The 13,498-nt window shown below is 25.8% G+C and overlaps 1 protein-coding gene across 2 annotated transcripts in view; it reads left to right on the top strand.

Moving 5' to 3' along the window:
* The first annotated feature begins 509 nt into the window (after window positions 1–509).
* The window catches only part of LOC112603797 (calcium release-activated calcium channel protein 1-like), a 47,675-nt gene continuing 34,686 nt past the window's right edge, over window positions 510–13,498 (top strand). Inside the window, exons 1-2 of one of the 2 annotated variants that reach the window (XM_025352559.1) lie at window positions 510–836; window positions 896–897. The gene's annotated coding sequence lies outside the window, so the exon portion shown is untranslated. The remainder of the gene's footprint in view (window positions 837–895; window positions 898–13,498) is intronic. The other variant, XM_025352549.1, reaches the window with a different exon arrangement.

Consider the following 13,498-nt stretch of genomic DNA (forward strand, 5'->3'; position numbering starts at 1 on the left):
TTTGAGCGCACACGCAAAAAGATAATTTCTCTACAATGCACGCTCGCGTTAAAATATTAAAAAAAATTAAATAAACGTATAATATAATGAATGCCAATCATTTTAACTGACGCTGCAGACGTTTCGTGCGTCTATGTATAATGCATCTCTATTCAGGTTATAAAATTTAGTGAACAATTAACGACGGACGGACCTATGAATTAGAGTCAATTGGTGACGACAAAAGGTCATGGTTCTGTTGCAGGTGTTGACCGCTTCGACGCCTATACAATATAATATCATTATTATTTATTGCTACCTATCTATACATAAATACTTAGACGAAGACTGTTTAAATTATTCCTTATTATAATTATTCGCCAATTGGTTTTCATTTAACGAAAATTTCCCACTCAAGTGTCGCGCCTGAATCTTGCCGTCTTGTCGTAACCATCACCTGCAGCCCACGTTTACAACAAAATATATTATATCGATTGAATATCGGAAATCTCAGACGTACGCCGCGTAGATCTGTATTATAATTGACGTCCGGCAGCTGCTGTGCTGTAACACTCGTTCGCGAAACAGATAATAATATATTGTGCACAGCATACGAGTTCCGACGTGCTTTTCCGGACGATAATACTATTATCTTTTATTGCCGTGTGGTCGTGTGCGAACTTGTATTGATTTCGTCGTGACGGAAACACGGCGGATCAATTATTATACGCAGTAATGTTTCATAATATGATCCGTTTCACAACTTTGATTCGGCTTGACAATATCACAATACATACATGAAAGCTTCTACCATCGAACTTCGCGGTACACAGCCAGCAGCAGACGGTTAATAATAAGTGAGTTTTATTTTTTAGCAACTCTTTATATATATTGATGTATGTTAAAATTTCTATAGTGGTGAGTGACGACGGCTGATGAGACGTGCGTATTATAATATATAGCCGTAAAGTTGCTATTTATTTAAAATTATAATCTAAGAAATTTTAATGACTTCCCTTTTGTACTAAAAAAAATCACCAGACCAATGGCAATGTCTAAATAAAATGATTCAAGTATATTATTATTTTAAACTCTTTGTAATGAACAAACGTGTATCTAGTATTATATAATGTTATATAATATACATTTAAAACCTATCATAATTTCAGCTATTTGATTTTAATACCTGCTCTTCAGTAATGCTCCCACTCCCACACACACACATATACGTATAATTAATATGTACCTATAACTTACACTAGTCTGCATATTATTAAATATAACTACCAATTACATATACCTTTCAACATCGAATATGTTATACCTGTATACTTAATATATATTATGTATATTATACATGGTCAAATCGCGTAGAGAATATATTTCGGAGTATATACGATGCGGTCGCCGGTGGATCGATTATTAATCATGAAAACGGAGTAAAATGCATAGGAGAAGGTACTTTCTGAATTATATGATAAATTTACTCATTATTTGTATGTATACAGTATATAATATTAAATTGTTAATCAATAATCAACCAAATTTTGTATCACTAAAGCAATTCAGTGGCATTTCAAATTTTAAGTAGGTAGGTAATAGGTTAATAGGTATTAACTACATTTTACTTAGTTATACAATAAAGGTAAAAAAATAAAAAAATAAAAAATATTTTTACACTTAATATTAGTTAATGAGTTTTTGTTTGGCATAGATATTTATAATATAAACCTAGGGTCAGTGCTTTATGCAATTGTTTGTGTGTGTATGTGCGTAAGGGGTGGTTCATATAAATATAAAAATATTTGTAAGTATAAAATTATTTTTACTTTAATTTTCTTATTCATATTGTTTTATTATGCGTCCATGGTAGTTAAATAACTAAATATAAGTAGGTATAATTTCCTACTATTTTAGAACTGCATATAATACATCTTTTTATCGCTTTTGAACGATGCGTACTAGGACCTCAGGGGTCCTCTTAAGTATTATTATATTGCATTGTCCCATACGTTAAGAATTGCTAGGGTATAGTAGAGTTACTACCAATGTGGTTTACGGAGAGGTCGCTCAACTATTAAACAGCTATTCATAATACGAATTGCTTAAAAGATACAAATAACGGGGTCAAAGTGTTTGAAGAAGTAGTGAAGAAAATAGGTTTAGTAATCAGTACTAAGAAAACAGAGATAGCGGAACTCATCGAGAGATTTAAGATAACTGGTAACTGGTAATAGGCACTGATAATAAAGCCTAAAAGCGTTTTATCCACTTATAAAGTTATTACGATTTAAAATTATTTATAGAAAAACAAAAATAAGATTGTATGTGGCTATTATAAAATCGACTCTCTCTTCTCACGTTAAGAAGTCTGAACTATGATCAAATAGATAACGTTTGGGAACAAAGTGTGGATAAAAAAAAATGTGTGGTTATGATCAATGAAATAACGGAGAACTGGTATAGAAGATATACAAAGAGCTGTATGATATATGATGGAACTAGTAACACATTTTTTAAGGAGCCAAAGGATATAATGATTAGGATACATAATTAGAAAAAAAGAGAATGAAACAGTTAAAATAGTATTGGAATGGGAATCAGTAGGTAGACCAAGATCTAACCCTAACTTAAGATCCAGGGATGGTGGTTAATCAGCTTGACGTGTGGTTGAAGATCCAAAAATTATAGGAGTTGAAAACTGGAGAGTGTAGTTTAGGATAGAGTCGATAGAGACAAGTGGCGAAATGTAGTATTGCTACCAAAAGCACTTAGAAAATAGTCATATATTCTTTTTAAATTATCATTTATTAATTTTATATTATTAATAGCAATTTATTATAAAACACAGGAAAAAAAAAACTAAAATTATTTTTTTAGTAAAGAGATATATAAATATTATCCGCATTTATATTTCCATCCATGCCGATTCAGCAATAATAAAGATGCTTCAACTTAAAAATATTTTTTAGCGTCTCAATTAATTTAATTATTTATACTTTATTACAAAATTTAACTATATAATTTTGTTCTTAGATGAAATTATTAAATTAAAAATTGTATTCAGTAGATGGGTAAAAATAATTAGGGTAAAAAATCTATATTGACTTTTGATGAGACGATAAACTATATGACCCTTTTAATCTCATATCCACAGGTCATTTTAAAACCCAAATACTCTGTAAACATCATGCAATTACGATTGAAATGAATAGAATAAAATGTCATAATTGTATTTTGAGAGGAGATGAGAGATACTTCATTAATTGTACTAATTGTTCATTAGCACAGGTATAACAAAATGAGTTAATTTTGAGTGGTAAAACTGTTTCGAGATTGTTATGTTGTTACATATTATGTATGGGACTACATCCTGTTTCCACGAAAAAGCTCCACTCATTGATTTCCACGACAAATTCAACTAGTAAAACCATTCGCTCTGTGCAGCTTAAAAACTGTGCATGATAAATTTTTACTTATAATACTTGCGCATTATATATTGCCGCCACCGTTTAAAGTAATATTCTAAAATGACTAGTAATTTGTTTTATGCATACCTATAGTATAATAACCACATAACTAAACTAACTTATATACGTATTATAGAACCTATAGATTTTAATAATAATAAATAGTCTCTAGTAGCTGATACAATATATGAGTATGTAGTCGAATTAGTATGGTATACTAACAATTTTTAAACCACACGTGCAGTTTTAATAACAGTAACAGCTGCAAATATAATAGCATAATTTATATCTAGAGCTGAGAAAATAATTCTCAAAGTGGTTTTACGCTTTTAAAATTTGAAGTAATGCACTTAATATATTTTTTATTTAAAACACAATGTTGTAGACAAAAAATATTTTTAACTTTAAATTTAAAAAAAGTTCTGCAGAAAATGCCAGAAATGCACAATCTCAAATCTTCAATGTGTACTTTTAATCTGAAAAAATATAGTGAACATGCATTGAAATCGATTTCAGTTTTTACAGTTTCTAGACAGATTACGTATTGATGAACGGAGAATTATAGCGAATCTAAATGTGCATTACTATCGCCACTCGTTATATTGGTTTTGATGTCGTATGGGATGCGTTCGAATAAACACGATCGTTCAATAATAAATAATATTAAATACAACATTTTTATTATATTAAAGTCTAAAAAATCTTAAAATGTTTTAAAAATGAAAAAATGACCTTAGATTTAAAAAATACAAAATAAAAATGTATTATTTCATTTCAAAATGAATGAAACATAAACGTTATATTGTAACGAAACGATAACTGCGTAGAAAAACAATGAAGAGTGCAACGAAATCTTAACCCAAAATTACCGTACATATATAATAATATTATGTGTTAATTTAATAATATTATAAACAATTTTTTAGTGAACACCATTATGTGTCGTGTAGTATTTAAATAAACATAAAGATATAATATAATATAATATAATACATGTGTATCTCCATTTATAGTTTGGACATAAACCGGCATATGACTACAATACGTATATCATATATTTAAACCATTTATGAGCATATCTTGAACTACATGTATAATCTACAATACAATATTAAATACTATATTATAATTTATAAAATATTAATACTATACACTGTATTTTTACGTTTCATTATACCGAGTAATTTATTTTAAGTAATTCTCTTTATTTTTAGAACTATTAAAATTTTGAATACAATTTTAAGTTATTAAAAAATTACATTTTTCTAAAAAAAGTTTATTTTTTATCGTTGTTTGAATAATATTACGTTTCGGGTTATGAAATTTAAAATGTATAGTTATCATTAAATGAGCAAAAGATTTAAAAAAAATGATAGAGATAAGAATTCTTATTTTGTAACGGGCTTAAAAGTATGAAAAAGAAATATTTTCAAAAAACGTTTGTGTTTTTTGAAATAATGATTGTCTTGCGTTAAATGGATTATTCTGGATTTATTCAAATTGTATGAGCACGATATACCAAGAACATCCTGCAGACGATATCATTTTTAATCTCATTAAATTTTATACCGAAGAGTGTGTGATACTTTATATTGCTAAACTACTTATATAAATATTTGTTTTCTTAATAACCATATTATATCTAATAGTTTGTGCTATATTTAGGGGAAAGTTATATATTTTCTTACACAAATGCACAATAAGTGTAAAATCAATTTCTACTTTAGTATTATGTATATGTGTTATGTGTACCTATTAGTTAGACGTTATATGCAATATCATTAAAAGCTAAAGAGTATTTTATCGTATATAACCCTAAGTAAAGTGTTTAACAACGATCAATAGTAAGTCATTAATATAGGTGATTAATTTACATTAATTTATTATTGTATTATTTAAACACTAACAAACTGTAATTTGGTTTCATAATTAAATCTAATAAAGCAGTGTATACAGTTAAAGTTATATTTTCATAATTAATTATTTAATTTGACAATGAATTATAAAACCATGTTACAATATGCCAGACTTTATTCCTAATTGAAATAATATGTTCAATAAATAATAAGTATAAGTTTACGCGTAATAACTAGATAGTATTATTCTCTTAGAAGTAAAATTATACTTTTTTTTTACCAATTTTGATTATATGGGTATTTTTTTAAACTTTATTATATTTTTAGAAATCTAAGTCCTTTAATTCTTCTTTAATTAATTATTACATAATTTATCCAAGTGAATGCGTATAACTATACTAATATTAATTATGTTGAAGTTGTTTTCACGATGTAGTCATTAATCAAATAAATAAATAACTTTAATTTAATGTTTTATTTTTAATAAACGTTTACCGTTGTAACTTTTTTTATTAGTTATTAAAATCCATTGTTTGATTATGATAATATTATTCAATACTATAGTTATTTTGTGCGTAGGTAAACTTATGAGAAATCTTGTATAAGTACATACATGAAAATGATGGTTTAGTTTATTATTGGTAATTCAATTTGCGTTGTAGTTATATTTGTGGTTTTAATGCAAGGGCAATATAACATTTATTACATTATTTACCTACTTATTCTTGTGCTTTATGATTATAATATTAAACAACTAAGCAAGGTATAAGAATTAAATTAATTAACTATTGTAAAAAATTGTATTTTTCGTGACAATAATAATTAATAAAAATTTAGCTGTAATAGATTCCATTCATTATTCATATAATGTATATATTATAATATTAATTGTATTACATAAATACATAATACATATTCTTTTTTCTTTTATACATTTATAAAACTTATACTTTTTGATGGCACTAAGTATTTCAATTTCAATTTTATTGTGAATGGCAGCTTAATTTAATACTTTGTTCGGATTATTATTGACTTTTAATTTAATTGCATCCATTTTATTACACGATTCACTTGTTTACCGATCTTTTAGTAAGTTTTAATTATCCCAAGATATATAGAATTAAATGTGTTATGCAATAATTATTATTGAACTTATATTGTAAACACCAGCGGTTCTCAAATTGTACTCCGCGAGAGTAGTCTAGGTCCTAGGGGCTTCGTGGCACCCTGGGCATCTGTATTAATTAAATTCAAATTATTATATTTCTTAGTTACTTGGCTGATATTTTCACAAAATTAAATGAAGTGAATTTATCAATAAAAGGTAAAATGACCACATTTTTCACGGAAAATGACAACATCCGAGCTTTTAAAAAAAAAAATTAAATTTTGGCGCTGTGTTTTTCTCAACATAAAATTGATAGTTTTCCTTTATTAAAGGAATATTCAGAATCAATTGATGGTAATATTGAAGAATTTTATGAAATATATGGCGAAATTGATCAACATTTAAATAAAATACTATCGTCATTAGAAAAATATTTTCCAGAAAGTAAAGATATAGAATTTATCCAATGATATAATTGGGTTAAAAATCCGTTTTTAATCAACGATAAGCCCGAAGATTTATCTATAATGGAGAATGAAGAATTTATTGAAATGACCACCGATTCATATTTAAAAACTTTATTTGATAAAGCATCATTAACAGATTTTTGATGCAGTAGCAGTATTACTAACAAATATCAATTTCTGGCCAAAAAAGCTATCTTAGCACTTCTTCTTTATGCAACAACATATCTGTGTGAAACCGGATTATATAAATACGTTTAAAGAACACAGTTTATTCAGCACTTTGAATTTTTTAGCATATCTTGAAGAATTTGTTACGTTAAGCGAATTGGAAGCGATGATTTTTTTGTTTTTGTCTAATACACGCGCAACATAGAACTATTATAGATGTGTTCTATTTTTAACGTATCGATTTATATTACCAAGCGAAAAAAATTTGGTATCAAATTTACTTGAGATGAACTTTGCCACATTTTTGATTTTATGCTGAAAAATCTTGAAAATGTTATATTAAAAAAAGAGGAATTAAAAAATTGACTTACTTAAATTTTTGTAAGTATATTATAAATACTAATTAGCCAAATTAAGTTTATGTTGTAAAAGAATTTTTTTTAAACTTTATTCAATTCAGTTATAATAAACTATTATTTTATAACGTCTTATTACAACTAGTTTCTAGGGAAAATAAAAGATTTTGGTACCCAAATAATACAGATTTCTTAGTATGATGTTTAAATTGTATTTTTACAAATATTTTCTAAATTTTTGACAATAAGAGCGTCTTAAACAATTATTGTTTTTATTTCTTTATTTTTAATGCACAATATATAATATGTACTGTAAATAATACAATGCATTTTTAAAGTATAGCCTATGTAAGCGCATATTTTAACGTTTTATTAGTGTTGTTACTCCTGAACCTAGAATTTGTTAATCACCAACCTATACCTATAATAGTAGTAATAGTATCTACTATCTACTCATAATTTACACAATATACATTAATATTAAGACGCGATAATTAGCGCAGAAAATGAGTTCATTGTTAGCTTTGTTAGATGTAGATTTTAACAACCATTTATATATATAGATACATTCACGACTTAGGAAAATTTAATTTTTTATATATGATTTCGCTAGGTTTTAAATGTAACGTTTTCGTTTGGGCTTATTATATTTGATATTCTGACTCGAACTTATGGTTTATTTCCTTATAATTAGAGGTATATTTATTATAATTATAGTATATTTTGTAGGAAATTTTATATGTTTTAATTTGATACATATCAAAATACTGTGTTTTTTTATATGACAGTAGCATTGTTAACTATTATTATTATTATAGTCAAAATCTTATAAATTTGATTTTATACACTATAGGTATTCTATTAGTAAAAAAAAAAAAAAAATTAAATAAATAAAATATTTTTTAGTAATTTCCTATTATTTCATAATAATAATAATTAAAAAATAGAAAAATACCAAATGTCTCAGTAAAATTAATAACTTGAAATACACTTCTTCTTTTCAAATTATTATTTAATTATATATTTAATATTATAATGAATAAATGCGACACTAGATCTCATGACTTTTAGTGCTCTTTACTTTTAAATTAATTTAATACATACAAATGTTATGATATTATAATTTATTGTAATAAGAGCAAACAAACGTAATGACAACATTGCACAAAAAATCATTCTCTATCGGTTAGTTGGAGTTCAAAAGGTTTGATGCGGGAAAAATCCATACGATAGATTAATAACGTACGAATTTCATAAACATACAGCAATTACCTATACAGTTAAAAAATAACAATAATTAATAATAACATATTCATGGTTGTATTGTCTCTATATGCATCTGATGTATTATAGTCATGTGCCTTAACATAATATAAGCGCTATATTATGTATATAGTATTATATTACCTGCATATTATGGTATCTATGACAGGTTCAATGTTCGCCAGGATCCGTCGACAAATAACATATCAAGAACTCTGTTTTCTTTATTTATAAACATTGCTCTCTCTCGCTCTCTCTCTCTCTCTCTCTCTCTCTGCTTGTCTGTCTGTCCGTCTGTCTGTCTCTTATTCTATGTCCTCTTGACGCACTTACACACAAGCTTACACGGATGCACGCACTCTCTCTATTTATATATGTATGTATTAAATATATATTATGCGCGCGCGCGTGTTTGAGTGTGTATAGTCGAATTATCGAAGGCCGTTTTGCCACCCATAAGTCGTTCAAGACTGCTTGCGCGAGCCACTCTATACTTGGCGTGCATGCCAAAAACCGGATTCTTTCATAAGTTCCATTATGCGATACTTAATATGTTCAATCGCACATATTATTATATTATGGTATATACATGAGTGTATATAACGTGTCTATGTACGTATATATACAGGGTGGATCACCAAGTATGCTGCACCCTCATTTTTTAGTTTAATATGAATTTATTTCAATTATGATTTCTGGAATTTTCATATAGGTATACTTAAAAGTTAAAAATAAATTTTTAATATTATTTAAAGAATTTTCTATAGTAATACAAACTTCTTATTTTCAAATAACAAACCTTTTTTATTTATTGTGAATTATTAAACGGATAATTTTTTTTTTAAATTTTAATGTATTATAATAATTTACATTTATAATTAAAAAAAAAAAAAAAATTCTTAAAATTAGATTTTGAACAAATAACTATATTATTGAAAAATAAAAAGATCGTGAGCATACATGACAAATCACCCTATATTAAACATTATCTGGTGTATGATGACGACGAAGGCGCGACCGACCATCATTAGCCGGAGAGTAATATTATATTAATTCACATGCCTTTTTGCATACTTTAAATTACACCTATTCAATAACAGCATTATATGATAGCAGTATATGATGTATAATATAATGTATAGATGTTTAAATGGAAAATGTGAGCTTGGGTTGCATAACAAAGGTTTGAGATTTGAGACTAAATTATACTAAATTGTGGTTATTGTAACATATGCATTATGTAGGTATATACCACTGGTGGAGCTAGATTAAGGTGTGCCCCTAACCATATAATAGAAGACAGTAAATTTATTTTAAAAGTCAGTTTGGTCAAATGGGTTAACAATTAATATAAATTTCCCAAATTTTCCAAATTTTAAAATTTATTTCTTCAAAATTAAATAAATTAGGCAAATCGATTTTAAAAGCATATGCGTCTTTGATCAGGAATTAAGGTTTAAATTTATCAATGATTACGTGTGCTATTTATATTAAGTGGATCGGTTGAAGAATTATCTAGTTTTACATTTTTTTTTTGTAAGCAAAACGATGTAATGATAATAATAATCACAGTTTATCAAAAAATGTAGAAATTTATTTATTTTCTCAAAAAAAAAAAAAAAATTGTATATTATTTTAAATAAATAATAAATACTAATTATTTAAAAATAACTGAATATTAAAGACTGCATTTTACCTATTCCATTACTTAAACTGTGATTGGATTCCATTTTGCTTTTAATATCTTTGAAGTTAGAATTGTATGGCATAATATACGTACGAGATAAACATTACTGATTAAATTAATAGTTTATATGTTTATATGCTTATGCATCTTTTCTTGTTTGATAAAAAAAAAAAAAAATAGCTTATTTATACTAAAAATAAATCTCATTGCCTTCAATAACTTGACACATAAAAATTGTATTTCGCATATTATATTTAGGGTTTCGTATATTTTTATGGATATTTAAATATTTTAGTTTTGTATAAATGTATTTTTATTATTAGATTAGTCATTAATTTAAGTAGATATAATTTTATAAATATGATAAAATAAAAATAAATTTTCCCGCTTTCAAAAATATTTAGAAAGTACATGTATAGGTATATTATCATTATTTCGTTGACAACGAAATTGCGGTTTCAATCCTTGCCGTTCTCGTGTATTTTAATCAATGACAAAAATGCAATTGTTCTGTCCACGCGTATTGTTTAATATTATCATACTGTGAATTGGCCATTGGGTGTAATGTGTAAATATCGAGATTTGTAGGTTTTTATCAAACCCTTTTCAAGGATAGGTTTTTTTTTCGGAACTCATTGTATAATAATATTGTGTTCACGGCGCGATAGGTCTTACAGTAATTCAGTCCAAGAACACGAAGCGTTTACTCATCACATTCATATTCGTTCGGAGGACATTATAGTATAATTAATAAAAATATAATATTATTATTGTTACATGATTTGTATTACAGTGATAATTATCATTGTAACTGCATTCGATGCCTTATAAATTATTATAAATCGAAGCTTTTCGTTATAAACTATACAATTTATAATATTATACCATCAAAATTATATCTGATTACTATTAAATGGTCATGACTGTAATTCGCTCATTTGCGTAATTGTTATTTCATAATAAGTTTTAAATAAATTTACGTGTTTACCGGAGTTATTTCTATCCCGAATGTATTCGCAGTATTTATTGTTTATTTTGTCTAATATTTTCCGAGTATGTCTGTACGTGAAGTTCGAAATAAAATGTTACGTTTCGATGTATGGCAAAGAAGAACTTTAACCTATTGTAACCACTTAAACTTTAGCAATCCATTTCCTCTATGTTTTGGCACTGTGGTTTATATTGTTCTCCTATTTACCTTCCTATCTGCTTTAAACAAAAAATCATCTAAACGACCTACATCGTTACATAAGGAAATTATTTTATTATCACATATTATTATCAGTTGTTATACATATGCAATAATCAATAATAACAGTGTAAAAAACCATTAAGTAATTTAGGAGCATTCATGTAAATGTCTATTTAATATACATTATATTATATTATTTTATATACATTATTGTATTGATCGTCGTTGCTACAAATAACCTGCAGGGCAGATAAATAAAAATATAATATTAAATAATGGATTTCTTTCCGGTGAAAATGTTATTTTTATCTAAATATCGTTTATATTTTATAATCATTTTCTAGGTCTAAAAATACACACATAGCCAATATGTAATTTATAAAATATCATATTATGCTTTGAATGTTTTACTCTATGTATACAGCTAGAAATACTTATATACCAGCTGCAAATAAGGATATAATGTGTAATTATGATAACGAACATTTTAATTTAATTTTTGTCATTTTAATTTTTTATTTACATACTACTATAATAAAAGTGTTCCAAAGTGTTTACTATTTCATATAATTTTTTTTAAGGTTTTGAGCGTTATTATTATTATTGTTTGAACAATGATAAACTTATTTTATGTCCTTGGTTGAAATATCACAATTATCAAAAACCAAAATTTTCGGAGTAAATACTTATACACTATACAATTATTATTATTTTTTTTTAATATTGCATTACACAATTTCTTGTTTACAAAATAATAAATGATTAATTTTTGCTTGTGAAAGTTATATCAGCTGTTTATATTTTGATTCATTTTTAAGTATCTACGCTAAACTTTTTTCTTTAAACTGTGTCTGTAAGTTTATAGTATAATAATCTAAGTAAAAATTATTATTAAATAAACACTCATATTATCAATATCTACAATTTGAAACTTTACGTTTATTAATTTCTCGATTGTATTATTTTTATTATGTGTATTGAGTATACTTAATATACAAGTACTTAAGAAAAATACGTTAACCGACTTTGATAACTGAAGATTGGTTTAATTATAGTAAAATGCAATATTCAAAAGAAGTTGTTATTATGAAATCACGTAATTATAAAAATAACTATAAAACAGATAAATTCATTATTATTTATAATCTAATTTTAATAATTAATAAGAATATTATTAACTATTAAAACTAGATAACTGTGTAAAATAAATATTGTTTTTAGAATCAATAGTTAAATATCTTATTTTTACACGCTTTTAAATAATAAGTATTTTAAATAATTTAATAGATTTAGGCAATTTTTATAACACACATATAAAGATAGATATACGAATATATTGATCTTTATTTTTGACTTAAATTTATTTTCAAAGTTAATAATTACGCAAACTATATATGCATACATAAAATAGAAAATTAAAATTCACTCTAAAATTATGTCATATATGTTTGTTTAGACGAATTGTTATTTCACTCGTGTAAAAATGTCAATGCGTTTGAGCGATAATTATAAAAGATACAATGGATTTAAATAAGAAATATTTACGGTAGGTTTGTAAAAATGTACGAGTATTTACTCTATTATATTTAAATTTGGAGAAAGTGGCTCATAACATTGTAGCTAAGGTTAATTAATATTGATGATTAACTATCAAATTTTGAGTGTCCAGTAACTATATTAAAAAAAAAAATTAGTCTTTCCAAAAAATTTGTTTTTAGTTTTGGTTTTAGCTGTTGTTAATTAAATTGTGGTAAAAATGATTTGGGATAATGCTAGTTATAGCTAATCTGAAACAGTAATTTTTTTTTAAAAACAACATAGCAGTAATTTTGCATTTAATAATTTGTTTAAGATTTTAGGTTTTTTTCAACTAATAAAATAAGCATAGGAGTATTTGAGAGGAATGGAGCGCTTGGGTATGCGTTGACCTCCCAGTTTTCAAATTAGCACAT

The sequence above is a fragment of the Melanaphis sacchari genome, unplaced genomic scaffold (genome assembly GCF_002803265.2).
Source record: "Melanaphis sacchari strain LSU unplaced genomic scaffold, SCAv2.0 Contig0_pilon_pilon, whole genome shotgun sequence".
In the NCBI taxonomy this organism is placed as follows: domain Eukaryota; kingdom Metazoa; phylum Arthropoda; class Insecta; order Hemiptera; family Aphididae; genus Melanaphis; species Melanaphis sacchari.